Source organism: Macrobrachium nipponense, chromosome 20, assembly GCF_015104395.2.
Source record: "Macrobrachium nipponense isolate FS-2020 chromosome 20, ASM1510439v2, whole genome shotgun sequence".
In the NCBI taxonomy this organism is placed as follows: Eukaryota; Metazoa; Arthropoda; class Malacostraca; order Decapoda; family Palaemonidae; genus Macrobrachium; species Macrobrachium nipponense.
Window position 1 is genome coordinate 26,551,883 of NC_061089.1, and position 20,042 is coordinate 26,571,924.

The 20,042-nt window shown below is 35.8% G+C and overlaps 1 protein-coding gene across 5 annotated transcripts in view; it reads left to right on the forward strand.

Moving 5' to 3' along the window:
- Positions 1 to 20,042, forward strand: part of LOC135223780 (probable G-protein coupled receptor 21) — a 75,856-nt gene that overhangs the window by 3,449 nt on the left and 52,365 nt on the right. The window contains exon 2 of one of the 5 annotated variants that reach the window (XM_064262573.1): positions 8,260 to 8,288. The exons of 3 other annotated variants lie outside the window; for them this stretch is intronic. The gene's annotated coding sequence lies outside the window, so the exon portion shown is untranslated. Of the gene's footprint in view, positions 1 to 8,259; positions 8,289 to 8,378; positions 8,404 to 20,042 lie in introns of those variants that run through there. One more of the 5 variants, XM_064262600.1, reaches the window with a different exon arrangement.

Consider the following 20,042-nt stretch of genomic DNA (forward strand, 5'->3'; position numbering starts at 1 on the left):
AGCGAAAGGTCAAACTGATTTCATCTAAGTTCGAATGGGATTTCTCTCTCTCTCTCTCTCTCTCTCTCTCTTACACACACACACACACACACACACACACACAATGGATATGAGCACTGCTATTTTTAAGGTTTTTATAGTAGTTATTAAGTTCTATCTTTAGTTTCTTTTTCAAACATTGACTTAAAAATAGGGCATAGTTCATATTAGCAGTTGTCGATCTCTAATGAACTTTATGTAAGAAAGTTGTTCACGAATTTTAAATGATGACGATTAACCGGCATTCCACATAAAGCGATATACCCTAATATGTTCCATTAAGAGCATAAGATTCTTATCTTCATTTGAGAGTCCAGTGTGAGGTGGATTTTTAGTGTTGCAGATTATATATACTTCGGTATTAGTGAGTTAAAAGTAGATTTCATCTTTTTTGCTCAGTAATCCTGAGTATCTTTCCATCGGAAAGAATGTAAGTTATAATTAAGGTTTATGTTGATTTTTTCGAGAGTAATTTCAAAGTATTTCACCCAGTCAAGTTTTTCGTTCTCCTTTAAATCATATAGTGATCATCCCCCTCTGTTGCATATTAAATAAAGAGTCGCAGTAAAAGAAGAAAAATTTGTAGGAATAAGAAAGAAAAAGAGCCACTAAAGTGAGTGCTTAATCTCGTCAAGTCCACAGAAGTCATCTTGATGAAATGGAACTAAATGAAAGAAGTACAGATATGTGTCTGAAATTCGTGAATTACGATAAGGTGGAGGGTGGTTAGTGCTTGGGGCGGGGCGAAGGGTGCCTTGAGATAAGGAAAGAAATGGACTACAAATATTGCCATATAAAATTCAAGAATAGGTAAAAGGTTTTAGGACTTATCTCTGTCAGCTGATATAACGCAGTGTCTCGCCATGGGAAAACCTAATTGTTAATGATGATGGAATTATAGCTAAGAATGGTTTCTAAATCTTTGTGTCTTGAAACTGCTTTGGCATCGTAAATTCTTTTGCGAATTTGGCACGGGAATCCATTCGGCGTTGAGTGGAGAAATTGAGATCAAGTCTACAGTGAGTTTCAACAGTTTCATTGTAATAAAACACTATTTTTAAGATTTGTTACTTTTGTCGACAAGAAGGCCATATTATTTGTAAAAGTTCGCTCAACATTGAATACGATTTTAATTTGATAAGATAAATACCTTTTCTTATGGTATTAGTAAATGCAATATATTAAGGAATTAAGATATTGTCGGAATATGGAGGAACGAAAGGAAATTTCACTCGTGATGAGCTGTGTAAGGTCTAAAAGAAGTCAGAGAAATTGCATAAAGAAGAAAAGAGGGTAAAGTTTACGAATGTTGGCCAGTGTCAAATCTTAATAGAATTTGTTACTTTGTGGATACGGAGTGAAATAAGAGTCCGTCGAAAGCTGAAAAATCTAAATGAAGTTAAAGAAAAGCCCAAAAAACAAACACGAGTTTATACCAAACAGCACAAAACCTAAACAACAGACAAGCTGCCGAGAATTAAAAGTAGTGGAATATTGACGTACGTCGAGTAGCGTAAATTTCAAATGCATTTTGAGAAATTGTCAAGGAGAGAGAGAGAGAGAGAAAAAAAGTGGGAATATTTTGCTATGTCGAGCAGTGCGCCAGAACAGAAAGGAACCGGCGCGAGCTATCGAGTGAGCAGATAATATCTTGGAAGCGTTTTTAATAGAGCCACCTAAGAATAACCTCGGCGCGAATCACACTCGAAAGCAAGTGGGAGGACAAGAGATAAAGAATATTTGACATATGAGCAGATGAGCCTAAAAGCGGAGAGAGGTTAGTTGTTGATGTCAAGAATATGCCGCGAATAATGGTCGGAATGGAAGGGTGGGTACAAAAGATGAAATATCCTTTCCCATAGAATAAAAAAGAGCGAAAGAAAATCGGATGAAGGATGCTTTTGATAATAAAAAAAAAGTTTGCAAGAAAGAAAATAATAGTGATGAATTACAGAAAAATAGAGGGTGAATGAACGTGAAAGAAGAGCAGAATGACGATATTAAGTTAATAGAAAACAAATCAAAGAATGTTTTAGGGATGAGTAGTTTTTCCAAATAAAAGTATTACACATCAGAGTAAATGATGCTGAATATGATTAAAATTGTGTGAAAGGAAAGCTGTAAGTCAGAGTCTAAGATGTACAAAATTTGCTAAAAGGGGGGAAAGTGTACAAGAGGAAGGACGCTTATTCAAAGAATATCCACAGGCAGAAGTGTTTCGTCGAAGAGAAATTTTTATGCATTAACATCATGTCAGTGAGATGACGAGCTTTGACACTAATGAAGAAATGTTTTGGCTAGATCTCACGATGCGAATATCCTGATGTACGAAAAAGTAAATATTCTTCCTTTTTTGTGTGTACTTTCATTGGACATTAAGAACTACTTCTACCCAATCTTGATCGACTGTTCTTTACAGCTACTTTCAAGCAATGTAACGTGTAAGTGGAGGCGAAAACCACTGACAAGATCACTTACTAATGGCAGCCCAAGTCTGCCAAGAAAAGACTAGCGATCAGAAAAACAAGTCTCCGCTAGGAAGGTGCGATGTTGAGAAGCCCCTCCACCTACAGTATAGAATGATGTAATATAAGGACGTTATGATCATTTTTTCATATTGGCTGAGAAGAACTTCATATCATAACGCGGTTATGGTATTTGACACTGATCACACTAATGTTATTTAACTAGCCTTGATTTAAGAAAATTAAAGTTTTAAACGCACAGATTTATGGTAAACGGGAGGTTTATATAATACAAAATTAAATCCCAACTTAAAGGCTGCTGACTAAGAACGTTAGCTTACATTGATAATAATGGTGAGATGTGTTTCAAAGTGAAGTATAACAAAATGCAAGGAAAACTTGTAGGATTTAAGGAAAGCAGAAAACAAACAAGGTTCTTACACATTACAAAAGTAAATGCTTATGTATTAAAAGGATTCAGTTGAAAACAATACAATACGAATTTACGAAGGTTTCTGTACGTTATATAGGCTATATCCATATGTCTCGTATATTCTTTCTGCATGTTTTGTAATATCGGTGAATATTATGGGTCTGCGAACCTCATGTGCACTTATTTTAGTGGGTGAAGAAGTATGAATGTGGTAGTAACTGCGACCTGGCAGTCTGTATACTTCTTGAAACGTTCACACAAAAACAGCGTACATATGTTCTCGAGTTTCTCTGGGGAGATTTACAATGTGTAGATGTTTATGCATACTTGCTTAATATATTTCGCCTTCGTTTAGGAATACAAACCAGAAAGAGTGGCCATTCACACGCAAAGTTACATTAGAATTGTTAGACAACATGATTAAAACCTCCCAAAATAGTAAACCCTTGATTTTCACGAATTTCTGTACTGAATCAAGCCATTAGTTGAAGAAAATAACTTTGTCTAATATACATATTTCTTTTAGACCCTCAAACCTTCTCGATGAAAACTGCAAACAAAATATGTAAAAGGGGGTTCTTTCTGCTGGTCTCTGCCGAATTCTTTCTTTTCTGATAAAGAGGTCTGAAACCAGGTCTTTCTACTTTGATTTGCAACAGTTGAGTATATGATACCTTAAAGGCTTGGTGTCTCTAGTTCTCCTTTCTCAGCTATTCGACGTTTCACACACGTAATATATATATATATATATATATATAATATATATATATATATATATATATATATATATTTGTTCTTTACATCTCAAAGAAATTTACTTATAGAAGGGAGTTCGAGGTACTCTTCCGGTTGTCAACAAGTATTTTGATCCACTACTCATGTGCCGTTATAATCGCCTGACATTTTTTAGAGGTTACCCTACTAAGTACTGATTAGAGTCGAATTTGCTCAGCTTCGTTGGCCAGCGATATTATATATATATATATACATATATACATATATATATATATATATATATATATATATATATATATATATATATATATATAAATATTTAAGGTTTTTGCTAAAAACTGAAGGTAGTAATTACTTAAAGAAACGATGCAAACTTGAATCATGTGCAAAGAGGCTAGGTAGGTGATATGGAATGACAGAGATACTTTTGTATATTCACATATATAAATCACAGCCTGAGCGTATTTCGATTTGTCTTAATTTTGCTGTCACTTTTTTTTTATTTCCTTTAAAATATTTGATATGATTCAAAAGCCCTTCCAGGTGTCTTCCTTAAAATGGAAAGGATATTGTACCTTTGTATTTTTGGTTAACTTGCTATTCTTAAAGGAAAAAGAACTTCGTTTAAAGGGTGAAAAAGGGTGAAAGAGAAATTATTATCTTATAGAGCTGTAAATCATGAAACCGCATTTAATGTACCATTTGGGAATTGTTACAATCAGATTCGTTTTAATACACGATTCAGAGTAACACTGAAATTCCATGAAATGACCAGAAGATGTATTAATGAGAAGGTTATTCAAATACCTTTGACTGCAAAAAAAAAAAAAAAAAAAATTACCACAAGGCGTTGTCTTTTAACAGTCCACGAAATGGAAAATAGAGTCTAATAAGAACTGTGATATACTTGTATGTCGACAGCCAGATAATGGGTACAAAATGAGTAAGGAAAACTTCAAGTTAACCGGCTAAGGTTTCAGTTAAGTATATTTGTACTCAAGTGAAAATGATAAGGGGACAGTTTATGATGGGATAATGATATATGCCTTTCACAGCCTGCTTGCATGTTATTAGGATTAATTTTCTTTTCGATGAACAGCTACCTTTAATGAAAAAAAGTTGATGTTGATTTCCTTAATCATTTGTTAACTAGAAGCAGTTGCCCTCCATTTTCCTTGATTCTATACCTATCAATGAGTTACTCTCGCTTATCCTACATCTTCACAGCAAATGTTTAAATATTTTCCTTTTATACCGCAGATACTGCCTCACTAGTACTAGAAGCAAAACTAGATTGTTGTTTATAGTGAAGATTGTTTCGCTTGAAATTTTAAGCGTGTGAGAACAGAATATCTAAGTGCGTAGTAAAATCTGGTTTCTAATGTGGTTGATAATGACTTTAGTTTAATTCCAGATAAGTTACGATCGGTCAATTGCCTTTGTCTTTTGCAGGAGAGTCCGTGAGGGGATTGTGAGAACTAGCGTGAATCTAGACAGGAAACTTAGTCAGTAAGAACGATTGATTTTTTTGTTGTAATATATCGGACGTTACAACCATCAGGATGTTCGATGTAAAGAGTGAAAAAGGATGGGTGGGTTGGGGGGGAGGATTAAGGAAAGGGGTGGCTTTAAAAGCAGGACTAAATAATGTTGCAGAATATGTGACCTATTTTACAGTATGAAAGAATGAATGATAAATCCGTATGAAAATTAAAGATGATTGTGTATTGCGCAAAAACTCCACGAAGGAAGGAACTAAGGGACATTTGATGGGTAAAGGGAAGGAGGGAGATTGGAATGTTCAGTGAAGTGAAGGAAAGACACTAGATGCAAAGCAACTCCTTCGGAACAGAAATGCAATACTACACTGCTGGTGTTTTGATCAGCAGTTGGTCTGCATGGGCGATTGTTAGAGAATGTCAGAGGCCATCAACATAAAATTCCTCGTCATGACTTCCCTGCGGGACATGGCCATTGGGCCGCCAATATCGTCCCCAAATCATTGCTGAGATTAGTAAGGGTGCAACCGGGAGCCACTGCTCTAAAATAAAAATTCGTTCGGAAAGTAAAATGCATATATGCATATATATATATATATATATATATATATATATATATATATATATTACATATATGTATATATGTATATATATATATATATATATATATATATATAATATATATATATTATACACACATATATGTGTAGTAATGTAAATATGTATATATATATATATATATATATATATATATATATATATATATATATATATATATATATATATATATATATATATATATATATATATATATAGTTTGTGCTAACCTTGACAGTAAGTGTAGATATTCCCTAATAATCCACTTCCTACACCTCCAACGAAGCCATAATAGTAGTACATTAACCACATCGCACCTTGCAACTTCTTGCGCGCGCTCTCTCGCTTCCTGGATATTATGCGTATATGCCGCCTTCTCTCTAGTCACTAGCATGGCTTCAGTAAAGCAAGATCATCTGTGACCTTTCCTACTTCACTCATACCTGGTGGTCCTTCCTCAGAATCTTTGGTGAACTGATATGCTATGGCACAAGGTGGTGTTAACTAAACTCCCTGTTTATGGCTACATTCTTGTTTCTTTTATGAAGTCTATTTTTGCTGTAGTTGACGGGTTACGTTTGTCCTAATTGTCCGTTCACTTCCATAGATTTCGCATTTTTATAAGCGGATCCTTTCAAACCCTTTCTTGTTCTACCAGTTCATGAGCATATTCATTTACTCAAACTGAGGTATCTTGATTATGCCTAGTCATGTGTGATGCTGTTAATGCAGACCCGGGCAGTAATTCTGAATTGGGTAATCAGGGCTTCCATGGGAAGTTTGTTTCATATTCTTAAATTCAGTAATCCTTCAGTTCCCCAATACTCCAAGAAAAATGTGAAATTCATAAAATCTGACAGTATTTTTGGCGTTTCGACTAGGCTATATGCCTAGGCCATACCCTCGGCTTCATTATATAAATGGGACTTCCCAGTATTAGGGATAATGTGTTGGTGTAGTGAACGCGAGATTTTTCTTACTAGACCAGTTTTTCTTGCCATTCATTGTATATTTGCTCTGTTTTTCCCTGAAATTGTGTCACATGGGAAGAGGAGTCCATCAACTATCTCTGGTCTTGCTGTGAACAGAGACTTAATAAGCCAGCCAGCCATATGTCGGTCTTTTCACACAAAAGATACAGTTTTATGTATACAGTACACTATATATTATATATATATATATATATATATATATATATATATATATATATATATATACACACACAAACAGTAAACTACAAATGTCGTTTAATATCCAATTTGCGCTGCTTCGGGAATATCACCGAAGAGGAATTATAAGTGATAATTGGTTTGGTACTTAAGTGATTTAAACACCCGGCAGTACAACCAACGACTTCAAATTCGGTTTCGCTATCCAATGTTAGCTCAGTGCATAGCAACGTTAACTGGAAGTCGATGACAGCACTGTCAAGTGTTCGAGTCACTTACGTACCAAATCATTTATCACTTATAATTCCCATTTGGTGATATTCCCGAAATAATACGAAGTGAATAGTAAAGGACATTTGTAGCTTAATGTCTGTATGTTACGGTGATGTGATAATATATATATATATATATATATATATATATATATAATTGAATAGCAAACGACATTTGTAGCTTAATGTCTGTATGTTACAGTGATGTGATAATATATATATATATATATATATATATATATATATATATATATATATAATACATCATACATACAGAATTAATACAATGTCGTACTAAATAGACATAAGCTACAAATGTCGTACTAATCAATATATATATATATATATATATATATATATATACGTGTGTGTGTGTGTGTGTTTATATATCACATCACCGTAACATACTTACAGACATTAAGTACAAATGTCGTTTACTAATGATATATATATATAATTATATATATATATATATATATATATATATATATGTGTGTGTGTGTGTGTGTGTGTGTGTGTGTGTGTGTGTGTGTGTGTATATATTATCACATCACCGTAACATACTTACAGACATTAAGCTACAAATGTCGTTTACTAGTCAATTCGTATTGCTTCGGGAATACCACCAAATGGGAATTATAAGTGATAAATGATTTGGCACTATATATATATATATATATATATATATATATATATATATATATATATATATAACGTGTGCATCTATTTATTTTTGTAAAAAAAAAGGTTTCGGGGGGATTAGTATTCGTAAAACTTTCTTTTTAATTTAAAAATCAGCAGTTTTATCTTTTCCGGGTGGCTCCAGTGCATGGCTATTTGTATATTTGTGTTTAAATACCCTTAAGTACATAGATGAACGTAATACTTATTTTACATATACATTACCTTGTCGTTGATGCACTTACTGTAATATGATTACATTTTCACGTGAAGGTTTCAATGGTGTGCCATTCATTTGACAAATAATGTCAAAAGCTATGCATTTTGGACGATTATAAATCTTCGGTATTTTTCTTTTTTACTTTTCAGGGTGCTTCGCTGCAGAAGGGTCACGAAAGGTGAGAAATTTAGTCGACTCTAACACGATGAAGAAAAGCATACCGTTATGATAACCAAAATGAGCCTGACGAGACTTGTGGACAGTATTTAGACTGGCTTAAAGACATTAGAAATGTAAATACCCAATATTAACAATTTCTGTCATTCTTGCGACCGCGGGGCTCAGAAAGTAGACCAGTGTTATAGGCTAGTTATTCGCGTAAATCAGAAAAAGATACAAAATATGCTAATTGTTCATGCTGTGATTAACGATGAAGCAAATGAGTTTATTTGGGAGGGTACATTAGGCTCATGGCTTATTCAGCACCGGATGCCAGTACTGAAAAGCCTTTACATCATACGGTCGCTTTGTGTCGTGGGATCACCATGAACTATGAAACGATCTAGTTCTATTTTCATCTATAACCGTTATGTAAATACATTTCTACCATAAATATATTGATATGTGGCTGTTATAGTAAAACATATAAGTAAATATATATATATATGATATATATATATATATATATATATATATATATATATATATATATATAGATAAAGGTGATGCCACGGAGGAAAATGAAAATACGAGAATTGCCAAGATCTTTCGGTCTACACGACCCTTTACTTGAGGCACAAGTAAAGGGTCGTGTAGACCGATAGATCTTGGCAATTCTCGTCTTTTCATTTTCCTCCGTGGCATCACCTTTATTTATACATAGCATCACGTTTTATATATATCGTGATCAAGTTATATATATATATATATATATATATATATATATATATATATATATATATATAGTATAGTATATATTTAGGCGATCCCCTTTTGTGGCATTAACATTTTCGTATTTTCTCACGTCAACTTTCAGTGTTTCTTCAGAATTCTGTATAAGGACACAGTCGGGGTGTGGATTCCATTTATTTCACTTGCTTCGGTCCGTTTCGCTTGTGTCACAGGCTTTGTCAAGCTAGAACTAAGGTACAATAGAATCCTCCATTCCATTAACAGCTCCAAGAGGACGGCAGTTTGTGTTTTGGTGCTTCTATTACGTTATTTAAAATGCTTAGTTCCTAGGGGGGTGGGGGTTGGGAAGCTAAGCAATGTATGTATGTGTTTAAGATATTGCAAGGATGTCACATCATTAGGCTTTAAAGGAAATGATTGAATGACAAGTAGTGACATTACAAAACTTTTGGAGATTATGCCAAATATTGTTGGGTCACGAAAAGCCTAAGGCAGACACTGGAAAGATGAATTCTTTTAAGATTTCCTTTTTACATCACGTAATTAGCCTGTAGTTGTCCATAGAGGAAAAAAAAACGAAGCAAAATCCAAACGCTCTGGGTGTCCGAGAGACTCGAGTGACATTGAGCTGGTGAACCCCAAACACGAGATCAATACTCAAGGAGGAGCAATGCAAAAGCCCAAAGTCAGAATTGTTAATCTGTTCTCTATTAGAGGCAGATGAGGGTCTCTTACCGCTGCCAAGTTTACGAGATGAAAGTGATAAGGCATTTTCAGCATATTCAGCATAATTAAATGATGCTCAGATCGAGTTAGCCTCTTTTGTTGTTTCCAAATGCCTATGGAGAAATGCTTTTGCTTCTATAAGTTCCGTTTTCCGAGGAAAGGTGACTACGAGATTGATGAAAGCATTCGGATGAAGATATTTTTTTATTTCTTTTTATTCACGTTTTCAATCCTGCTCTTTAAAAAAAAATCCTTGTTATCGAATTCGCTCTACCTCGCGATAACTTATACCCAAGGTGGATTATATCTGATAAGTGCATCTGCCCATGCCATGGTTTGAACCTCGGCCTTTTGGATTAGATACAGAGGTAGGTAGACGTTTTAGCCATTCGTCTGTCGAGAGGTATTTAAGTTTATTTCCACTTTCATTTCGACTATGCTGTATTCCTATCGAATTCAAGGGTGATTTGCACCTCAATAGTTAGGTTTATGAAACAGGTAAATATGTATAAGTGACTTAACTATCATAATTAGCAAAGTTTTACAGACTAAGTAGTCACTGATCATGGTGGATATGGGTTGATTTCGATTGTAGATACAAAAGCTGATTATGCCAGGAATGTGTATAGCAGAATCGATACCATCTTGTATCTCTTTGCAGCCGAATGGGTACGCCGACTGTCTTTCTCCGTATCTAACCCAAAAAGCACAGATGCGAAACCTAGCTAGGGCAGATGCCCTTAGCAACTGTGATTCCTTCTGGATGTAATTCCCGAGATCAAAAGGCTTGATATTTGGGATAATAAAAAAAGTTGCCTTCATATAAGTGACAAGGATATAAGATACAGTGTACATAAGTGGCAAAAGAATATATACACAAACAGGTACACATTATATAGTGCACACACATTATATATATATATATATATATATATATATATATATATATATATATATATATATATATATATATATATATATATATATATATATATATATATATATATATACAGTATATATATAAAATGTGTGTGTGTGCATGTGTCGAGAGAGAGAGAGAGAGAGAGAACTTCATTAACATACAATTTTCCTATGGCACAATGCCATCTGCAGCATTTTTTCAACATCTCTTGTGGTCAATGGCGCATCCATCATTTAAGGCTTAGTGTTAAGAAGTTAAAAACTAAAAAACAAAAGACCGTAGGTTTTTATTTTTTATTTTTTAGTACATTTAAAATCCTTCATTCTGGTTGTCGTGCGTCAGTTGTTCCTTCTTTATATTTTAATTTGCCTTTGAAGTCTTGAGATTAAATTATCTGCAGTTGATAATCCTTTTTCTGAACCTTGTCTGTTGAAAGCACTTCTCACCAAATGTACTTGACGTCAGATGGACGTTATAAAGACCCTAGATAGCCTGACTATTGTGCTGGAGAGAAGCCAGATGGGGGTTCCCATAATTTTTGCAGACGTTTGTGGCCATTCTTGTTTTGCAAATAGTATTTTTTTAGATACTGAAATTATGCATAAATTTTGATTGCCGTATTTGCAGTCGTCTTCATTCTTTGAGAGCTCTCGAAAATTCCTGTAATTTCTAGGATGAGTGTTTTGAATCTAGGCACTTGCTTTCTGACGACCAGTATGTTTGCAGGAAACAATCAAGAGTTTGTCATGCATGTTTTTTTGGCTAGTTACATTCAAGAGAACCTTACCGATAAAAGAGACCATAATTATTCATGGTGATTGTGGCGAGTCTTGATATCTATCGAACATACAAAAAGGCTTTGTCGCCTAGATGTTGGAGGTTGTCTACTTGGGTTTTATTCACAGGTTCAGGTTTTAAAAAACCACTAACTTATCGGTGTTGATGGCGAGCCTAGACCTGTCATGTCTAGTATTACCAAGGGAAGTACGCTGAGACCTTTATTGATTTTGCTAGTGACAGTGCCCTAACTTTTGGAGTGGAAAATAAGATCGTGCGTTATGCAGATGATATTTACTCCCTGCCAATGCCATAGATTTATTTATTGACTGGGAATTATCTCAGAGTGCGAGTTGAAGATGCTGCTTGTTATGACGAAGATCTCAAGCTCATGTGTTGTTATTTTTGGATAAAAAGATGAATTGCATCGAGACAGGGACTTTATTCTTTTATTGATAAGGTGAACTCGTACCGTGTTTCCACTTCCACGATAGCTCAGTTAACACTTCACTGAATGATTCTTGATGTTACCTGAAATTTGGAGCTCTCTTTTTTTTTTTTCTCTCACGACAATAAAACCATATTTCATCGTTAGAAGTTAGAAGAGTTCGGGAGGCTAGAGAACCTTTCTTAGATCTTTGTTCGAAAAGTGTTCTCTTGTTTGGGTAATAGCAGAATCCTAGGGTTTCCATTATCGGAATAACTTTTACACAAAGTGGCGGGTTTCTTTTTTCGCTCTCGATGGTCATCATAGTGACCATCGACGGAAGACAACTCTTTCGACCTTTTATTGGTTGAGGTTGTCATACCACTTTGAAGTACATGTTCATGGCATTTTAGGATAGTTCTTTGTGAATGTTCACATATTTTTTGGAATAATAATGATTAGAAAAATAAAAAAAAAAGTAAGGTAAGATGTGCTTGGCATTGTCGTCACATGGGAATTATGCCAATGGAGGTTTTAGATGTTCGTTAATCATTGTGTCTTGAATGATTAAATGTTTCCATCTTCGTGATGTCTCTTCTGCAGAAATCCAATTAAAAGCAAACTTTGATGAAGCCCTAAACCCCTCTCTCACATTTTAGCGGTTTTTGAAAATTAAATCGCACGCTCCAAATACTCTGTTCTGCCTTCAGAAAATTATGAGAGTTGTTGATTTGTTACATGTTTATTAACAGATATATACCCTGGACGGTTATAGCTAGTGTTCAAGTTACAGTACATTGTTAAATTTGAAATTTTGGGTGCAGAGGATATAAAGACAGAATTTTGGAGTTGCTTAGGAACCGTCTTGGTTCATTGCAGTCATGCCGTACGTTGTACTTTCCAGTCTTTTCACTGTTACTGTAGCTTATTGATATGTTAGCGAAAAATATGGCGACTTAATAATAAGACACTGTTCGATCAGAGAGAGAGAGAAAAAGAATTTCTCTGCGAGAATAATCTCATTATATCTTATCAATAAAAATTTTCCTGGCTTCAGAATCTCGAGCGATAGTCACGCTGGTGTAGGTTCTTCAGTTTACCAAATATTGCGTCCGTGCCAAGTCTGGTCGCTTTATATTATGTTATTCTCGTGTCAGTGGAAAGAAAAGTAAACGGCGAATGCAAATACGTAAACGAGCTCCATTTGGAGCTGAAATCATAGAGTGGTCACGGTAAAAGCAGGGGCATTGAGAGGTGGGCTAAATGGTAAGTAAATATACCGCCATTAATGAGGCAGTATCAGTTGAGACCGTAGATAAAGGTTCTCAACCAGGGGGGGAATTCTCTCTACGGGGCAGTTTTAGGGGGCGAAATTGCGACCACGAATCGACAGGCTCAAACTAGCTCTGGGTCCACACAAAACGGTGTGCATCTGTCCGCATTACCGAGTTTTAGTATCATATCATATGCATGTTATTTGAAATGCACCTTATCAGGCAGACAGGTTTGGGAACGGCTGGGAAGGGAGGTTGGGATTGTTGGGGGGGGGGGGGGGGGGGGGGGGGCGTTGGTTGTGGTAAGAGGAATGACATTCTGACATAAGGCGAAAAAGGTTGACAACCACGTTAGACTTGATCTTGTTTGAGCCACTTCGCGGGAATAATTGCCGGATATGGACAATGACGGAGAGGATGTGAGAAAGCAAGGCTCGCGTGAGTTGAGTGGCCTAGAATGTGTGTGTGCACTGAGCCGCGATTAGAGTGACTATTGAAATCCATTTTCTTATATCGAGGCCTCAATCTCATAAACCCTCCCAATTCCCCGATACGGGAGAGGAATTCTGGAGAAGATGCGGCATGATCAACATTATCGGAGATCGATATTCTGCATAATTCGTGCCTTGTGAATAAGAAATGAATCGTCTCAATGAAATTAGTTATCGGTTTGTGCCCACTGTTTGTATTTCTAAATAAGGGAGTTGATGCAGATCCTCTCGACTATGATGTCCAAAGAGTCATTAGGGTTGTAGTGAACGGCTGGACATGTTTTTATGGCTACTGTGAAAGGTTTAACGCGTCTTAAACAGTAATCTTGGCCGTGCTAAGGCATAACGTTATGATTGTCAGTTTATTTTATTATTATTATTATTTTTTTTAATTTTGGCAAAGACATAGTAGTCCATTTTGAAAACACCCGCTAAAAAACCATTCATCAATGGCAATTACTGAAATAATACGTGTTGAGGGCCATATAAATTCATTATACCCTGCGCGCACATGTATATGCAACATATCTAGCCAAGGATGTCATGAATGCAGTCTGCACGCAGTGCATACTCTTGCATATTCAAGTTGCATGTGAGGGCCATGAGGATGGATGCATAAATGTCCAGGTTACCTCAGACATGCATTGTCTTAAGAAAGACACATTTACATGTCATAAATCAGAGGTTACAACTGGTGCTGAAGATTAAGGTGACCATGACAAAGATAGGGTAAACGCATTTGATAAAGATGAAAACGCATCCATTGACACAACGAAATTGCAAGTGAACATTTACAAGTGTCGAGTAGGGAAGAGTGGGCGAAAGTAAAAGCTAAATAAAGCATACCAATGGAATTGTGATCCTCTTAAATCCTGGCACCCTATACGGGTGTAGTGCCGTCAGAGCACCTCACGCGGCGTACTGCGGGCATTACTTAAGAGTTTTTGCAGTGTCCCGTTTGGACCTTAGCTGCACCCTTTTTTAAATCTTGACTTCCATTCCCGCATCTTTACGTCTATCCTTACTGTCCAACCTCTTCTAGCAATTATTTCTTAGTGTAAGTGTGAGGTTCTTCCAGTTTCACCTTTAGATCCGTGTTCTTCATTTCATTCATCATCTGGATCTCACATCTTGCTGTCCAGCCACTCAAATCTTTCCTTTCTCTGTCTAGAGAGCTTAGTGGGTAAAGTATCAATATATCCTAAATGCAATCATTCATTTCACTGTAAATCACGACTGTTGTACGGATGCTTATGAATCTGATTTCAAGTTGTAGTAACTAGAGGTTGCTTCTATTATGAGACTGGCTTCAAAGATATGCAATTTCATCAAAGTACAAGTACCCAAATGCCAAGGAGGGCAGTCGAATGCCTAGAGCTAGATCGTCAATATATGAAATTAACGTTTTGTATATATATTCAATGATGTTTTAGTGGACTGCTTACTCGTTGAACCTAACATAACCATGAACCAATTATGATGACACGTTTTGGCAGACTCAATGTGATGGGTATAACTAGCTTATGACCAGGAGGGGAAATATTAGAAAATGAATTACAGGAAAAAGAAAACGTTTAGTCAGACCACTGAATTTTTGTGTGGCCCCAGAAGACTATCCATTCATCACACACCACTATCATTAAAAATAGTACACATTTTCTGATGTGAAAATTAAGAGTTCAGATCTAGTGAACTGAACTGTTTGTTAAACTATAGTAAAACCAGGCTAACTTTTTGGCGGACAATAACCAGTGCCAACTCGGTCTGCCGTGTTAGTATGTGCAAACGTGAACACCGATGAGCGCACAAGAAATGGCATTAAAATCTAACTAGATGTCATATCTCACAACGCTTTGCTAGTATATTGGACATTTATTTAGTTGCCAACTGTAAAGCGCCAAAATTCTGGAAAATGTCAAATGATATAGCTTACAAACAACGGAGGGTTTTTTGTCCAAATAATCGTGTTGAAAACTCCATCAGTAGCTGGTGGAATGTAAATAATATGAAACAACCCACTGTGAATCGATGAGGAAGAGGTTGCATGTTACCGTACCGTTAGAGTTAATACTTTAAAGATGATAATAAATCAGTGTCGAGTATGTCACGGAGCTTACTTTTAAGTCACACTTTTTCATGTCGGAGATTAAAGGATATGGATTCATTAATGCAGGGAAATGTCAAGGTATCACAGCGAAGAAAATTCTGGCACTGACGTGCAATGAAGTTTTCCCTTTTGATTGGCCGTGCTACGAAAACCCCCTTATTGTCATTCTATTACTGGAACTTAATGTGTGCATAAAGTTATCATTCACCTTTTTCAAGGAATGATTAGAGGAACCATGGAATTTCTGTATTGGGAGATGTTAAAGGCAGAAAATATATCTTTGAAGAAATACCGCTAGAAGCTTCCCCAAACTCAAAGATTCGTCTCTGTTAGATGGGCATTGTATAGAAGTCCACACCAGGCATTAACCTGCATAGTCTATACTTACCATCAACTAAACTAGTAGAATGTATACTCATAAGGAACTGAAGAGGTTTGACACAACCACAGTTGAGGGTGAGTGGTGCAGAAATTCTTTAAAAAAAAAAATAATTGAACTACGTAATTTAAGAACTGATCAGTTACTTATTCACGATACAGAACTTGAGAGGTTTGTTTCGATTTCCAAAGACAGTGTAAGAAATGTTTCCAAAACCTGCAAAGAAAATATGCCATTTTAGATATTGCATATATAAAACACGCAATCAGAATTTATTTCAGTCGGTAAACAATGGGTGGACTTGATTAGAAATGTCAAATTCACTACTAGATTCCAAATATCAAATTTAGGTACTTGATTCATGGATTTCAGAAAAGCGAATTACAGCAAGATTATAAGCAGTAATAACGCTAGACTTGCTCCAGCAACGGAAGAATGTAAAGCAGGCAAGTAAAATAAGCGAGAGAATATAAAGTAATTCAGGAAGGCGAGGAAGAAACTTCAGGAAAAGCAGATTCAGGCACCCCTCTCAAGAAATAAATGCACTGACTTGAAACAGAAATTCGGCACAAAACATACCAAGGTAATGCTTAGAAATATCTCAAGCAATAAAGTTACTGACGAAAATCGGAAGATAAATGGTCTTCAATTTTCAGTGTCTCCTAAGACGTTGGCGATCATAGCCAAACTGCAGCAGATTTCTTGCCATCTGCAGCAGCTTTGCAGCGGGTTTCTTTCTCCGTATTCCAACCTCATATTTCTTCCTCTTGCCCTTCTTCCCAAGAATTTACTTACGAATAGGAACTCTAAACGTTCTGTTCTTTTGTGATTGATCTCATGAATGGAAAGCGTTTACAGAATTTTAATGTAAGACGCAGAAGGGACGAAATCGAAGACTGGTTCCCACAGACAAAAATATGCTTTAATTTCTGAAGTAATATGTGCTAATATATGATACTCATCACTGAAAGCCACTAGTTTAGTTATGATTCAAGGGAGAGTATGAAATGATTCAATTGACGAAACGAACTTATATTTAAATGAATTAAGTGACTGTACAATGGACATTCAGTTCATGAAAGAGAATAATACCGCACAATATGAGAAATATTAACAGTAAATTATGAAAAAATTAGATTGACGCTGGATAGCTTGATGAGAAAATTTAGTATACTTATTTTGCAAATACAAACGGAAAAGGAAACGTCAGGACTGATACAAGTACCAGAATAAGAGATTTCAGTAGATAAACGAAAGATAATGTAGAAATAGAAAAACAAGGAGTGGAAGATTTCATGTAAATTGGAGTTTCAAGTAGAAAAATGAAGAGGCTTAAGGAAACTTTCGGCCAAATGTTAAAGTAAAAGAAACGTTAAGACAACCCAAAGATTGTGTTTAGCATGAAACTATTGGAGCAAAGTCGTAGTTGAAATACCAAAACAAAAGCCTTAGTAACCATGCAAACAAGTTTTGTGAGGATACATAATTTAAGAAGTAAATTCCCGAAATTGATTCTAGAAGTATGATAGAAATAGGGATCTGTTTCAACCATAAATTGAAAAGGCCAACCTTTAATTTCTTTCTGTTGGGTTCCTTCTCACGTGGGGATTCACGGAAACGAGACTGCAGACAGGGAAGCAAAAGCTGCTAGCGCTCTGCCAGAAACAACCTTCAGGAAAGTGCCTCATACAGACCTAAAAGGTCCTATTAGGTCTTTTGTATTAAGTAAGTGGCAAGAAAGGTGGACTTCTCCTCTTCTTGCCAATAACAGTAAGTACAGAAGTATTAGGAAAAATATACAGCCGTGGCCTTCGTCATTCCAGCTTGACAGACGAGCAGAGGTTATTTTAACGAGGTTAAGGATTGGGCACACTTATTTAACCCATCAGTTTATTTTAGAAGGAAGCAGCCCACCATTGTGTGCTTACTGTGACGAGATACAAACAGTGGAGCACATTTTGATGGTTTGCCCCAGATATTTTAACCAAAGGGAAAGATATTTCCAGGGTAAATCCCTCTCAAATATCTTGGGAGATGAAGCAGACATTTCTGCTCTCATCTCCTTTTTAAAGTGTATAGAAATTTTTAATAATATTTAGATAAATTTTTATAAATCATATACAGATTTTTAAAGACATTAAACTATTTTAAATATATATTACTCCATTCATTAAAATTCATATTTTTAATTTATTTATTAGTCACGTCTAATTTTATGAATCATTTCTTTCACTAATTCATTCATTCATTTACCATAATTCAACTTATTTAACCTTCATTACGGCGCTGAATGGCCTTCTTGGCCCCAGTGCCTGGGCTTTAGCCCTAAATATCATACATCCATCCATCCATCCAACCTTTAATTTGGGAAGCAGAAGACCATTCAGGCCGCAGACCTCCTTTTCCTCTTGAAGACACAGCAGAAAGAGATGATCCAAGAAACTATTCACAGTTAAAGACAATAAAGCAACAGGTGACGAAAAATTCACCCATGAAGAGCACTGTCAAATTTGCTCATAATTGAGAGGACGGGAAAACCTACAATGAAAGAAACAAACATTGCATCGGGAATCCGAAGAATGAACTCTGGGGAAACTGTGTTGAATTTAAAGTTGAAAACCTCCAAATGTTGGCGCTTGAGAAAGAGCGCAGACACTAAATTCAGGAGAAAATGCTCGAACACTTAATTCAAAGAGCGTAATGCCACCCTTTCATTATTCGCGAAGCAGAATGTGGGGACTTTGTTATGGAAACAGAATGCTCACATAATTTGGGAACGCTGCCCCTTCAAACAGAGTGCAGACGCTTACACGGCCACATGCTATTAAAAGATTTGCTTCGATAAAGTGGAATTTAGGTGGTTATTTAAAGGAATGTAAAGCAGAAATGCACGGAACAGAGTTCAGAACCGTAGTAGTGTAGATCCAACATAAAAAAAAAATAAAAATGGTAGCTAATCCACAGGCACCTGGCTTTGCAGTGCTCAAAGGTTGTGGCTATTTTGTAGTTTTCACAAACACACACACTCACACACAGAATTAACCAGTGCTTTAGTGTAAGGTTTTGATCCAGTTTTGTTGTGGGATAAGACTAAGTTTTTAAACCAGCCTAATGATAGTAATTCTCTACAAAACAACTAAATGCGTTTATTTAAAATGACTTGTGTATTACATTATAATGATGTGTAGCATAAATGCAATATTTTTTGTTCATATGAAAAGGCACTTACTAGCTCACAAATCTATAGTATTGAATTTATGAAGAAAGTCAAGTAAATCTCGTGATAAAGATTATTCTTGATAGGTAGCACGCGCAGACATCGTAATATTTACGATTATTTACAGACTTGTACTTAGATGCTAACATCTGTTGTCAAAAACATTCAGTTCTTTATATTATTAGAAGGTTACTGTACCTGAGGCCTTTCAAGGCAAACCTTACGGACAGGGTTGTCAAAATCTTTCCTAAGTCGCTTTTCTTCATTATAATTGTAATTTATTTCAGTTTTACACACACACACAAATCGTAATAAATTAACAGTCAGACAGTTCACTGGCTAGGTGTGTTCTTAAGCATCTCATTTATTTTGTATAACACGCGCACATGAATTTGTTTAACGCTTTGGACGAGATCACATAAGGGTCATAAGTGTATACCAACTATGGGACCTGACCACTGACTGAGGTGTCATGGGCAAGTGAAACCGAAGGCATCTTTAGAGCAAGGAATTTTAGACTATCTTGCCTTTCCTAACATCCTTCCCAGTTTCGCTCTCGGGGAAGGTTAGATATTGCCAATTCATGATCTGTCTGTTGATGTCAAAGTAAGCAGTTAACTATATAATTCTGAATATTTCTGTTACTTTCTTCCATTTGGCCACATGCGTTCATTTTTTGCCAGGCTCGCAGGATCATTCA